We start from the raw sequence: 12,661 nt of genomic DNA, 5'->3' as shown, positions 1-12,661 counted from the left end.
TTCTCCTGGCAACCACTCATATATTTTATGTCTATATTATAAAAGTGAAATCATAAAATATGGTGTCTATTATGTCTGACTTCTTTCACTTAGCATAATATTTTCAAGATCCATTCATGTTTTGAATGAATCAGTATTTCATTCCTTTGTATAGCCAAATAATATTTGATCATATGGATATACCACATTTTGTGTATCTACTTATCAATTTATAGACATTTGAATTGTTTCTTCTTTTTGGCTATAGTTAATAATGCTGACTTGAACATTCATGAACAAGTTTTTCTGTGGACATAAGCATTAGATTTTCATGGCTATATCTATTTAGAAGTGAGAATTGCTAGGTCGTATGATAACTCTATCTTTAGTCATTAGAAGGGCTGCTGGGCTGTTTTCCAAAGTACACCATTTTATAATCCCAATGTCAATGGTATTCCAGTTTATTCACATCTTTACTACACTTGTGATTATCTTTTTATTTTAGCCACCCTGTGGGTATGAAGTAGCAAGCATCTCATTGTTTTAATTAAATTTATCAGGGTGACATTGGTTAATTAAATTATATAGCTTTCAAGTATACAGTTCAGTAATATGTCATCTGTGTATTGCATTTTGTGGCCACCACCCAAAGTCAAATCTCCTTCCATCACCATATATTTGACTCCTTTTATTCTTATCTACATTCCCCCAACCCCTTTTCCTTCTGGTAGCCACTAAACTGTTGTCTGTGTCTATGAGTTTTTGTTTATCTTATTCATTTGCTCCTTTCATTTTTATACCTTACATATAAGTGAAATCATATGATTCTCAACTTTTTCCATCAGACTTATTTTGCTTAGCACGACAATATCAAGATCATTTGATATATATTTCCCTAACAAATGATATTGAGCAACATTTTGTGTTCTGATTGGTCATTTGTCTCTTTTTTGGGAACTTTGATTTTAAAGGCAATTTTGAATTTAGGTACCTGTTGTGAATTTTGGTCAGCATACATCTTTACAAACTGAATTTGAAAGCCATGATAATATTTTTGTATAAAACATAACTTTTTAATGAATATTCTTCATTATCTCCCCAGTGTTTGTTGTGACCTGACATTCATATAATAATAATAACAGAAATAATAATGTTAAGATAATGAAGAGTAAAACCAAATATCACAACCAAAATAACAACAGTAAGATATCCTACTTGTTGAGCATCTACTGTGCACCAAGTATTCTAAGTTCTGCAAATCTCCTGGTCTTCTGTGTTTGAATAATTCAAAACATTTATATTCTGTGGACAGTGTTTCAGACACACAATATCAGGGGACAGTATACTTGGGGATAGTGAAGAAATGATATTTGCATATAATGTAAAATCCAGTGGAAGCTATAAGTGAAGTTTTCCTACTTTAATAATAAGAATGTTCATTTTTTATGCATTATCAAGTTTGCCGGGATGGCAGCACTGTGTAGTATTGGGAAGGAAAAAAAAGTTATTGACCCTTAGAATTCTTCTCCCTTTAATCTAAGCCTAACAACTATGCCTTAGAAATGTGGGAATTTTTGGAAGTAATTAAATAAGTATAGGTTCACATTCATTTACCATCTTGCTATGTGTTTAATAAAATGTATTTTATTAAACCATGGCAAATTTAAATGATGTAATAACAAAGAATTTTAAGTATTTCATTCACAAAATAATTATTGTGCATCCAATATATGCAAAATTCTGTCTTGAGTGTTTGAAATAAATCAGTGAAAAATAAAAATAATATAGATGTGTACATATTTACATGATAAGATTCATGAAATATTTTGTGAATGAAAAGAACTAATTCTAGCTTAAATATATCTATATACATATATAGATATATAATTCTTGATATATGGCTAGATATGAAACCTATATTGAATGCATCAAGTTATGAAAAATAGTGACTCACTGATGATAAATTATGGTTGAATTTTTTTCTCATCTTTATTTTCCATTTTTTATTACTGAAAATAGATTGTATAAAATATAAATTATAAAAATAGATAATTTAGATAGGTATACATTTCAAGATATTAATTGCTTCCTTATCTAATAAGATTAATATCATAGTGTTTAGATTACAATGATAGTATAAACATTAAATGGCATGCAAGTAAAAATTGGTACTTTTTGTGACAGGCAAAATATTTAAATGTGTGCTCACAAATAATTGTCACTACAATTCTCTAAGAAGGTAAAATAAAATATCTTAGTACTCAAAACCAGAGGCTTTTTCACCACAGGCCTTTGAGGCCCCTACCTAATTCTTTCATGTATTGAGGCTGTCAAGTACAGGAGCTTTGATGAAATATTATGCTAGTTTTTATTATAAGCAGATGATATATGCTAAGCATTCTTTTCTCAGAAATCTTTAAGATTTGAGAGGAGACTCTTCCCATGCTTTCTATTAAACAAAAGGTAGAAACAGGAGAGGGTTTTACTCTCCACAAACAGTAATACAAACTTAGGGAGATTATCATATCTCAAGTCTAAAATCCCACTTGTGCGTGTTCATTTTGTTTTGTTTTTGTTGTCATAAAGCAAGGTGAGGTATTTCTTCATTCAGGTCTTCAGCTGTCAACTTCTGTGAAATTTCTGTTTCCTTTTTTATTTTTATATTTCTTCACTTAATTTAGAAATAAAATGTTCACCATTTTCCAAACCTATCAAAATGGTTGGAAATCAAAGAGTGTTATACTTTTATTTTCTATCATTCACATGTTTAAAGCCCATCTAGTGTTCTGATGTAATTCACTCCATATGGATATTTCATCATAAGATGTGCATAATCTGTTTTCACAACTAATATATTCCTCTAATAGATTCAGTATTTTCTCACTGTGTGTGGATGATAAAAGTATTTACCTTGATCACATCGTTACAGTTGGAAGAGCTTCCATAAGGAACATCTCCAGGAGGCTCAGTATTAATAACTTATGAATGAGCCTGAGTCTCAGACTCTCTAATTTCAATGTCTTTAATTTTTTTCTAATATGATGAAGAAATTCAATTACTTCTTAAACCAGATCATTTTTACTTCTTGATGTGGATTCCCTATTTTAATCAAAAATATAACCACCCATTTATGTAAGACTCATTCATTTCCACATCCGTAACTACTCAAACTTTCTATCCTACCATAGAATATTCCCCAACTCCTATTAGGACCATCATATCCTACATTACTTTCAAAGTTTATTTCAGTGGTTTCTTTGCAAAATTACCTTTGATCACAAAGATATTGTTCCTCCTGTAAATTGCTAGTTTTATGGTTTCTTATATCTTCAATCAGACAAATATTTTTATCATAGATTAACCTGAATAATCTGTTAAAATGTAAATCAGATCAGGTGACCATTCTTATATCCTTCAGTGGCTTCCTGCTACATTGAGAATAAAAGATAAGCTCCTCATTATAACCTAAAAGACCCTCTGAAATCTGTTCATGCTGAGGTTTCCATCTTTACCTCACTTCACCTCTGTAACTCTCAGAACATCCTAGCCTCGATTACTCTATCAGTTATCTATTTCTGCATAACAATATTAACATAAAATGAGCAGCTTAAAATAACAGTCATTTTATTCCACAGTTTCACTGGGTTAGGGATAAGTGTCGAGTTTAGCTGGGTGTTCTTCAAGATTCTCAGGAGCCTGCAACCATGGTTTTACCTAAAGCTGGAGTTTCATCTGAAATCTCAACTAAGGAAGGGCCTGCTTCTAAGATTATCTGGATAGTGGCAGGATTCAGCTTCCTGCAGCCTGTTGGACTAAATGTCTCAGTTCCTTGCTGGCTGTTGGCCATGGACTATCCTCAGTTTCTGTTTGACTGTTGGCTCTCAGTTTATTGCCATGTGAGTCTCCCCTGTATGGCCTCTGGCTTCATCAAAGTCAGCAAGGGTGAGAGTCAATAGTGAGAATCTGCCAGCAAGACAGAAGTTACAATTTTATTGAAAATGTGTACCATTACATTTTCTGTATTCTGTTGGTTAGAAGCAAACCCCAGCTCCAACCCACATTCAAGGGTAGAGGCTTACACAAAGGCATAAATACTAGGAGGTGTGATGATCAAGGGCTATTTGCCCACCACACTTTTCTTCAATTTCTTTGAATAATGAAAACTCTCTTGGATTTCAGAGAGTTTGTGTCTTTCATCTGTCTCAAATGTCCTTCTACTGTCTCACTGCATAGATGGCTTCTTCTCATCATTTACTTCCTAGTTCAAATGTCATCTCTTTAGATAGGTATAGGTTTGCCATCACTAAGCACCATTACTTGTACCTAATACACCTTTCTGAATAAATATGTGAAAGGCAACATCCACTTGATGTACTACTGCATTTAATAGGAAATGGAGTTTGGATATCTATTTTTGTGTAGCCCTAGACACTTTTATTTTCCAAACATCATATTTATTCTCAGATGATAGTGCAAAGTCCAAAGCAGGCAATAGCAATTGCCTTAATTTATGTTTAGAATGGACAGGAGTTAGTTGACTCTAACAAGACATAATAGCTGCATAGATGGTGCAGGTCATTTGAACTTCCACAAGTTGGAGTTTTTGAAATCCTGATTTCTCCTCTGCTAGACTAATGTTTGTCTCTAGGGCTTACTAACAGTATGTGACACTTATTTGAGAAATATATATTTTACACAAAGAAAAAAGAAAAGAAGAAAGGAGAAGAGGAAGGGAGGGAGAAAAAAGGAAAGAAAGAAAGAAGGGAGGAAGGAAGGAAGGAAAAATATTTTCTGAGCCTGTTTTCTCATTTGCTAAGCCTCACATGCTCTCAGTATGTAAAATATTGGTCATAGTAGAGGTAGAAATGATAATTATTATATTCTATCATTTTATAAAAGATAGAAGTAATGTCAATTTTGAGGCAATAATAGTCCAGTATCCTATACTCTTTATACTCTAGAGTATGATAGACTGAATTCAGAGTCTATCATATTTGTTGAACCCTATGTTAAACAAAATTTTAAACTCTTTACTGGGGAAAATCTTTGATATGAGCATCATTGATTTCAAGGTGGAATGGCAATAACTGGAGATTAAATTTGTATTTTACAAATACCTTTTATCTGTAAACTTCCTCCCTCACTGAGACTCTCATAGGTCATTGAGAAATCCCCAAAAAGGCACAACACAACTACTGATCTCTATTATACTAACCCCAATCATTAACATACACTTTAATATTTTCTAGGCTTATCATGTCTGTAAATGTCTGGTCATTTAATAGCTAAGTATTTTTTTTTTTTTATTAGGACTGAACATCAGACCCTGTATTCTGCCCACTGCTACATGAGCAGTCATAACAGTGATGCGTTTCTTTGATAGTGCTGGTGTGAGAAGAGAAGACCCTCCATCTAGGCCAACTTATCTTTTATCGAATGTGGTTATATTTCAAATTGTATGATTTACCTTTTGGTTTACTGGAAGCTCTGAAATGAGCCTATGTGTTACAATGAGGTTCTACTGTTGTAGAGGATTTTTTTTCTGTTTAATTACCATTGTTTTCTACCCCTCAGTCTTACCCCTTTCATTTCAGTGTTTCGTGTATTAAAGTTTTGCTCATTTGTTTCTTTCAGATCACTTCTTCCATTGTTCTGGTCAGTGGACTCATTCCCTTTCATATTCCTCTAGGGTTTTCCACATCTCTCACAATGCCACTTTATCCTATACACTTCTTCAAGTAAATATTTATCTTCAAACAGTACAATAAAAATTTTTAAGGCTTCTATGTATGGGTAGAGTAGGGGACGATTTCAATAACTTTTGATGTATCATATTTATGTATACATACACATAAATATGACTAGGACTAGTCTGGAAAATAATTATTTAGTATAAAATCAGAGATTTTCTTTACTAAATCTAACTTCATGACAATTGCATTTGTAATATTTCTAGTATTGAAGAACTTGCTAAATAATATAGTAAATATTATTTGAAGGATTTACTAAATAATAGTGTATATATGATTGTACAAATTGTTCTTTCTCTTGGCTCTAAATCTTGATACCTGCTATCCCATCTGTTTGGATCAAGTATTTTGCTTTCCCCTTCTCCTACTTCAGGATAACCTCTATCACAACTTGGGTGTAATTTCTTTAAAAAAATTCCTCCTTGATCATGAAGGCTGAATTATGTATATGTATTAATTTTCTACTGTTACTATAACAAATTGCCACAAACATATTGACTTAAAGCAATACAAGCAATACACATCTAAAGTTCTGTAGATCAGAAGTTTGATAAAGGTCTCATTTTGCTGAAATCAAAGTGTTTGTAGGGCTGTGTTTCTGTAGGTTATAGAGGAAGATCTGTTCCTTTGCCTTTCCATCTTCAAAAGGTCACCCACAGTGCTTGGCTCATGGTCCCTTATTTCTACCTTAAAAGTCAGACATGGGCAGTAAAATCCTTTTCAGATTGCATCTCTGACTCTTCTCTCTTCTTCTACTTTTAAAGAAACACTCAATCAGATTGGGCCCACACAGATAATCCAGGATACTCTCCTGGATTAACATCAGTTGTTAACAACCATAATTGCATGTATAACCTTAATTTCCTTTTGCCATGTAATATAGCATAATCACAAGTCCTGAGGATTGAATGGGCATCGTTGGGAGCTCTTTATTCTGCCCACTATACTACCCCTACAGTGAGGTCCCATTCCAATTCATATGTGATGTCATGACAGCATTTATTATACTTTATTAAGTTGTAGTTATCTATTTTCTTGTCTATATTCCACATTCACATACTTAATTACTACCCTCTAGATTGTAAGCCTCTAAGAGAATAGATATTAGGCCCGTTTCTCTGGAGAATAACATAATCCCAGAGAACAGCAGTTCCTGGAATGTCATAGCCTTTTAATAAATGTTGGTTGTGCTTTGGCAGATGTGTATATGTGTGTGTTTGTGTACATATGTGCTCATGTATTTGGTTCACCCTGAAAGTAATTAAATTATGTGCAACTGGAAATTAAAAGGTAGAATACTATTGCTTTTACAGGGGGCGATAATAACTTCCAAATATATATTTTCTCTGAATTACTAATTATGCATCCAAGTTCTTTATATCTCCATCTGTATCTCAAAATTAGCATGTTAGAAAAAGAATCACCAATTCTCTTCAATTCATAATATGCTCTCCTTCCATCTGTCTCTGAAACAGGTAATGGTACTATCATATTATTACCGTATGTCTTTCCCTTAACACTATACCTAATTTATTAGAGGTAGAAAGCTCTACCTTTAAAATATATCTTAAATCTTCCTATTTCTCCTCATTTTTATTTTAATTAACATAAACTTCCTTCACCAGTACCAGGATTACTCAATAACCTTTGTATTAGTCTGCTCAGGATATCATAACAGGATTCCACAGATTGGGTGACTTAAACAGCAGAAATTAGTTTTCTTACAATTCTGGAGCATGAAAGTCCAAGATCAAGGTGCCAGCAAGGTTGATTTCTGGTGAGACCTCTCTTCCTGGCTTACAGATGGCTGCCTTTTCACCACGTCCTCACATGGCCTTTCTTCTCTGTATGAGTGCTCCTAGTTTCTTTTTTCTTTCTTAAATGAACACCACTCCTATTAGAGTAGGGCCCCACTCTTATGGCCTCATTTAACCTTAATTACTTTCTTAAAGTTCCTATTTTCAAGTACAGACACATTGAAAGTTAAAGCCTCAATATATTAATTTGAGGGGATACGATTCAGGCCATAACAAATTTACATTCCCACAACCCATTTTCACTTAGCAGCAGGTGATTGTCTTCACTTAATTTGCATGATAACATTCCTATGATTAAATTCTCTAGGCTTTTTAATAACTAGAGGAATAAATTTCCAATATCTTGGTCTGGTCCAAAAGGTCCCTTTCATTTGACTCCTGCCTAAATCTCTGAACTCATCTTGTACTACCTTCTCCTTTATTTATATGCCTAGTTCATTCTTGCCTTAGTGCTTTTGCATTTACTGTCCTCCTTCTCAGAAAGTTCTTTACATAGATCTTGTTTTCATATCTCAGCTCAAATACTACTACTGTCACTTTTTTCATCATGTTGTAGAAAGTAGATACTCTCTAACTACATGGAAGTCATAGGAGTTATGTTTCAGGTGGTGTGTGATTAAATTTGTCTAGAAGCTGAAGACTAGATGATATGACCCTGAGAGTTACTTTCCAACTTTAGAATCAAATGTTTTCATATTGTTACCAACTATTTATGAATAGATGTTTCTATTCTGCTGAAATATTTCCTATCTAAGTAACAGAAGGTAATTAGCAAAGAATCTAATCAGCAGCAGTGCTTTCGTGCCCATCATTAAAAAGCTTAACTGTTGTACCATTTTTCTTTTCTGCTTTATGAAGAACTCATTTATGTACCATTTCAATGCTATCATAATTGTTAGGTAGTTTTATGGGGGGATGAAATTGCCGGCCTCAATTTTACAACGCAAACATTACCTGGAGCCGTCTATAATCCAACCATAGGAGAAAATAGAAAAAAAAAAAAAAAAAAGGAAAAATGATCATAAAAATACTGATGGTGAAACTGAACTTTGATGCTCGTTGGTTTGATTGATCTGAGGCACCACAATAGAATTCCAAGCCATGTGTTATAAAATCTTCTTTTTATTTCATGACTTTTTTTCTTGCAACTGATTTTTAATAGCTATCTATACCCTAGAAAGGACTGATACATCTAGAAAGACTGAATATTTAAAAGACACAAAATGTCAATTCATACATTTTTGAGCATTTGGTTGACATCTCATTTCAAGAATAGAGTTGCCAAAACTGTTCTCCCTAATGAAAAAAGAAAAAAGAAAAATCAAGTGATTCGCATAGCTGGAGGCAAGTGCAGTTACCTTTGTAGAGAAAGGTCATTGTCTTAAGATGAATAAAATTCACTCAATAAATTATTTATTAGTCATTTTTTCTTGTAACTACATTAAATACATATGCAAATCATGTATTTCAGGAGTTTTTCTCGAATGGAAAGGTAGACATTTCTTTCAAGCACTGCTGATTTCAATCTACCCCACAAGAAAGAAACAAATCTTGTACTTTTGTCCATCAAGTAACATGTAATTTACAAGTTTAACTGTTGTATGCCGTTTTTTTTTTTACACACATAAATTTTTCTTTTAATTTTCTTTTTCTTTCTTTTTTCTCCTTTTTTTATTAGGTTAAAACATAAATGTTAAGGGTAAGATACATCATCAAACATAAGATATTGTTTATTTATTCATGATTCACATTTTAAGTTTCATTCTTAATATAGTCTTCATAATAACCCCTTTGATTAGATATCATCTTTCAGTTGAGGAAATTAAGGCTCAAGAGGTTAAGTGACTTACGCAAAACATACAACTATTAAGTTGTGAAATCAGTATGGAAAAGCCTGTGATAAGAACATCCCAAAACAACTTGAGATGAACATAAATTCTCAGGTGGGATGTAGAGCTATGAAACATAAAATGTCTGCCAGTGATTACAGTCCACACAGAGTATGATAGCTGTGTGATAGCTATACACATTGGAAGAGATAGAGAGGACAGCTGAGCCAGAGAGATAGTCTTACAGATGAAAAAAGACAAGAGTGTGGCAAGAAAAATGGTTTCTGAGAGTCAGAAGATGTATTTGATAAACCAGTATATTCTTTCACTGTTTTGTGTGGACTTCTACAGCTTCAGGTTCTTCCCTTACAAATTCAAAAGGCTGAGGACACAATGGAATTTGACTTGTTTCTTGAACTTTCTCAGAATTTATCCTCAATTGAACAGCCCTAAATTGGCTCATATTTTTATCTCTTTACCCTCCTTCAAATATAATCTTACTATAATGGAAATACTGAGTTTGTTGCTTTAGGCTGAACTCTTAAAAATTTAGATAGTCAAATTAACTACTTCTTATTGATCAGGAATTTAAAAATATTTATGTAAAAATAGAGATTTAATAAATTATTCCATTTATTTATTTACTTGAACATAGATTGTGTATGGTAGACACTGAATATACAGTAGTACGAAAGACAGAAAGGAGTTCTGCCTTGTGGAGCTTTCAGTCTCACTGAGTGAGATACAAACTGGTTAAATAATCAACTCCTTCATAAAAACAAATCTATATAAATCTATCATATGTTTAGTTAACAGAATAAAAGTATATGTATGCCCAGGGATAGTGAACCACTCTTGAGGGCTAGATCCTAGAAATGGTGAGTGGGGACAGATGGAGTGGGAACTGAGAAGGTAAACTAAAATCAAGTTTGTGAAAGGACTGGGAAGATATACTTAAGAGTTCTGTAGTTTTGCCTTCCAGAGATGCTGTTTTAATAGGTCACAGAGATCTAGAATTGTGCACAATACTTCAAAAGTTTTACAACAGGGTGAGGCATTTCTCATTACTGAGGAGAGGAAGATTAAAGCAATTTCATAGCACAATTAAAGTGTTACATTACTGAAATGCTAATGAACTTAGCCAATAAGTAATTCAGTATATAGTCTGAAACATAAGATGGCTAATGTTTCATCTCTCTTAAAAAAATATAGCACCTTTCAAATGTGAGTGTGTGCATTCACATCTATACACATGCACATACGCATAAATACACAAAAATATATGCACAACTTTAACGTACTCCTACCTATTAAAATAATTTTATAATTACATATAGAAATCAATAAATGCAGAAAATAAGTAGAGACAAATTAATATTGTGTTAAAGGATATGTACAAATGGTTGGCATAATCTGAGATTAATACTGAATATGAAAATCAAGAAAAATACAGATTTACCTTGTCAACTTTCAATTAAATATGTTTAACTTTTAACAGGAGAAAAAAATATGTTCTCTCTTAACTTCCATAGTGCACGTATAAAATAAAAAATCTAATTCGAGAGTGGGCTGCCTTTCCAAATCCAATTGTTGCCTTCTTTTTGCTTTCCATTCACAAATCTATAATACACTGCACAGAAAAAGACAGAAAAAAAATGGATCTTAGGCATAAAAGTGGTACCTGTTGGAGCCACTACCTAATGCTTGCAATGCTATTTCCTCCTTTGAAAATGTGTATGCTGCTGGTAAGGGGTGAGTGAGGGTGCTGGAGGTGACAGAGTAGAATGAGAGTCTCATTTAAACTATGTTTTTAAGGGATGTATAGAATTCTACTAATAACTTTGGGATAAAGCCAGAGGCTAAAATCAATAATAACTTCTTTTCTTCCAGAAAAAATGTATTGCTAAGGTTAACCTATGAAGGTATCCTCATCTACCCCAACATCTTTTTGTTCGAGTTATCCCAATTTATTGCTCTATCCATCTGTTTGGCCATCCATCCATCCATCCATCCATCCATCCATCTATCCATCCATCCCATAAGCATTCATTAAGTATCTGTTATATTTTGGAAAACCTGCTGTTTTTTTAAACATAGCAGTGGTTCAGGAAAATAAATAGTATGATCCTCCTTTCAATGATGAAGAAACTGAAGTTCAAAGAACTTAATTCTTAGGTGAACAGCTGGTAAATGCCAAAACCCAAACATAGGTGGGGTTCAATGTAGAAAAAAAAAAACCACCTATGTTTGTCGGGGTGTTTTTTTTGTTCATTTTTTCAACAGACGTATTGCGTGTTCTTAATACAGCAAAAATGCATACACTGAGTACCCACTCTCTGTGGGCACTAAGCATATTTTAGTTCATGTAACAACTACAATACTCCTTTCAGTATATTTCCTTCACAATATGCCCCGTTTAACAAATAAGAAAGGAAAGACTTGTTTGCAAACAATGCTGTCATATTCACTATGGCAAGTATATATAGAGACAGACTATCTCAAGATTTAGAGCTTCCACAAAGGTCAGAGAAAAACTTATGCTGCTTTGCCTTTTCCTGTAAGGAGTAGTGGTGGGGTTGGGGTGGGGATTTTACTTTTTTGTGAAATTTCTTTCATGTAAAGTATAAATCTCCAGGATTTCCTCTCGATATTAAATTTAGTGTGGTAGACTGAAGAGAAAAGGCACACATTGAAGAAGCCAGAAAGGTAAACATTCTTAAGCCTATATAGACATTTTCTTGCTCAAAAAAGTTGAACTATGGACCACATATGTACCTCAGGGAATGAGGTTACATGTAAAATTATACTCAAACCGTCTATGGCCATGCCAGCCTGAACGAGCCCGACCCCGTCTGATCTCTGAAACTAAGCAGAGTCAGGCCTGATTAGTACTTGGATGGGAGACCACCTAGGAAGACCAGGTGCTGTAGGTGTAAAAAATAAAAATAAAAAAAAAGGGATTATAAACTGGCAAGGTCCTTGCAATCTGTGAGGTCAACCAAGGGCTGCCTCACCTAAAAAAAAAAAAAAAAAAAATATAGTCAAACTTATACTTGGGGAAGGATAACAAGGGTAACAGGAAGAAAGGAAAGAAGCTCAACGTAATTTTTTCTTATACAAAATCCTCAAGTTAACCTCGATCTCATTTTTCTATAACCCATGTCTAGAGAGTTCCCAAAGGAACCACAGTAGCCCCAGGACTCAGAATAACTTGCAATTAATTATTATGAAAATAATTATTTCAAATGAATAGTAATAATGATGACAACAATCATAGTTAAGCCAT

The 12,661-nt window shown here is 33.4% G+C and overlaps 1 pseudogene; it reads left to right on the top strand.

Moving 5' to 3' along the window:
• The first annotated feature begins 12,189 nt into the window (after positions 1 to 12,189).
• On the top strand, positions 12,190 to 12,308 carry LOC120581023 (uncharacterized; annotated as a pseudogene).
• Positions 12,309 to 12,661: the final 353 nt, after the last annotated feature.

This window comes from Pteropus medius, unplaced genomic scaffold, assembly GCF_902729225.1.
Source record: "Pteropus medius unplaced genomic scaffold, Ma_sr-lr_union100, whole genome shotgun sequence".
NCBI lineage: Eukaryota > Metazoa > Chordata > Mammalia > Chiroptera > Pteropodidae > Pteropus > Pteropus medius.
Note: the sequence above shows the minus strand (reverse complement) of the source record. Positions and strands in the feature narration are given on the sequence as shown.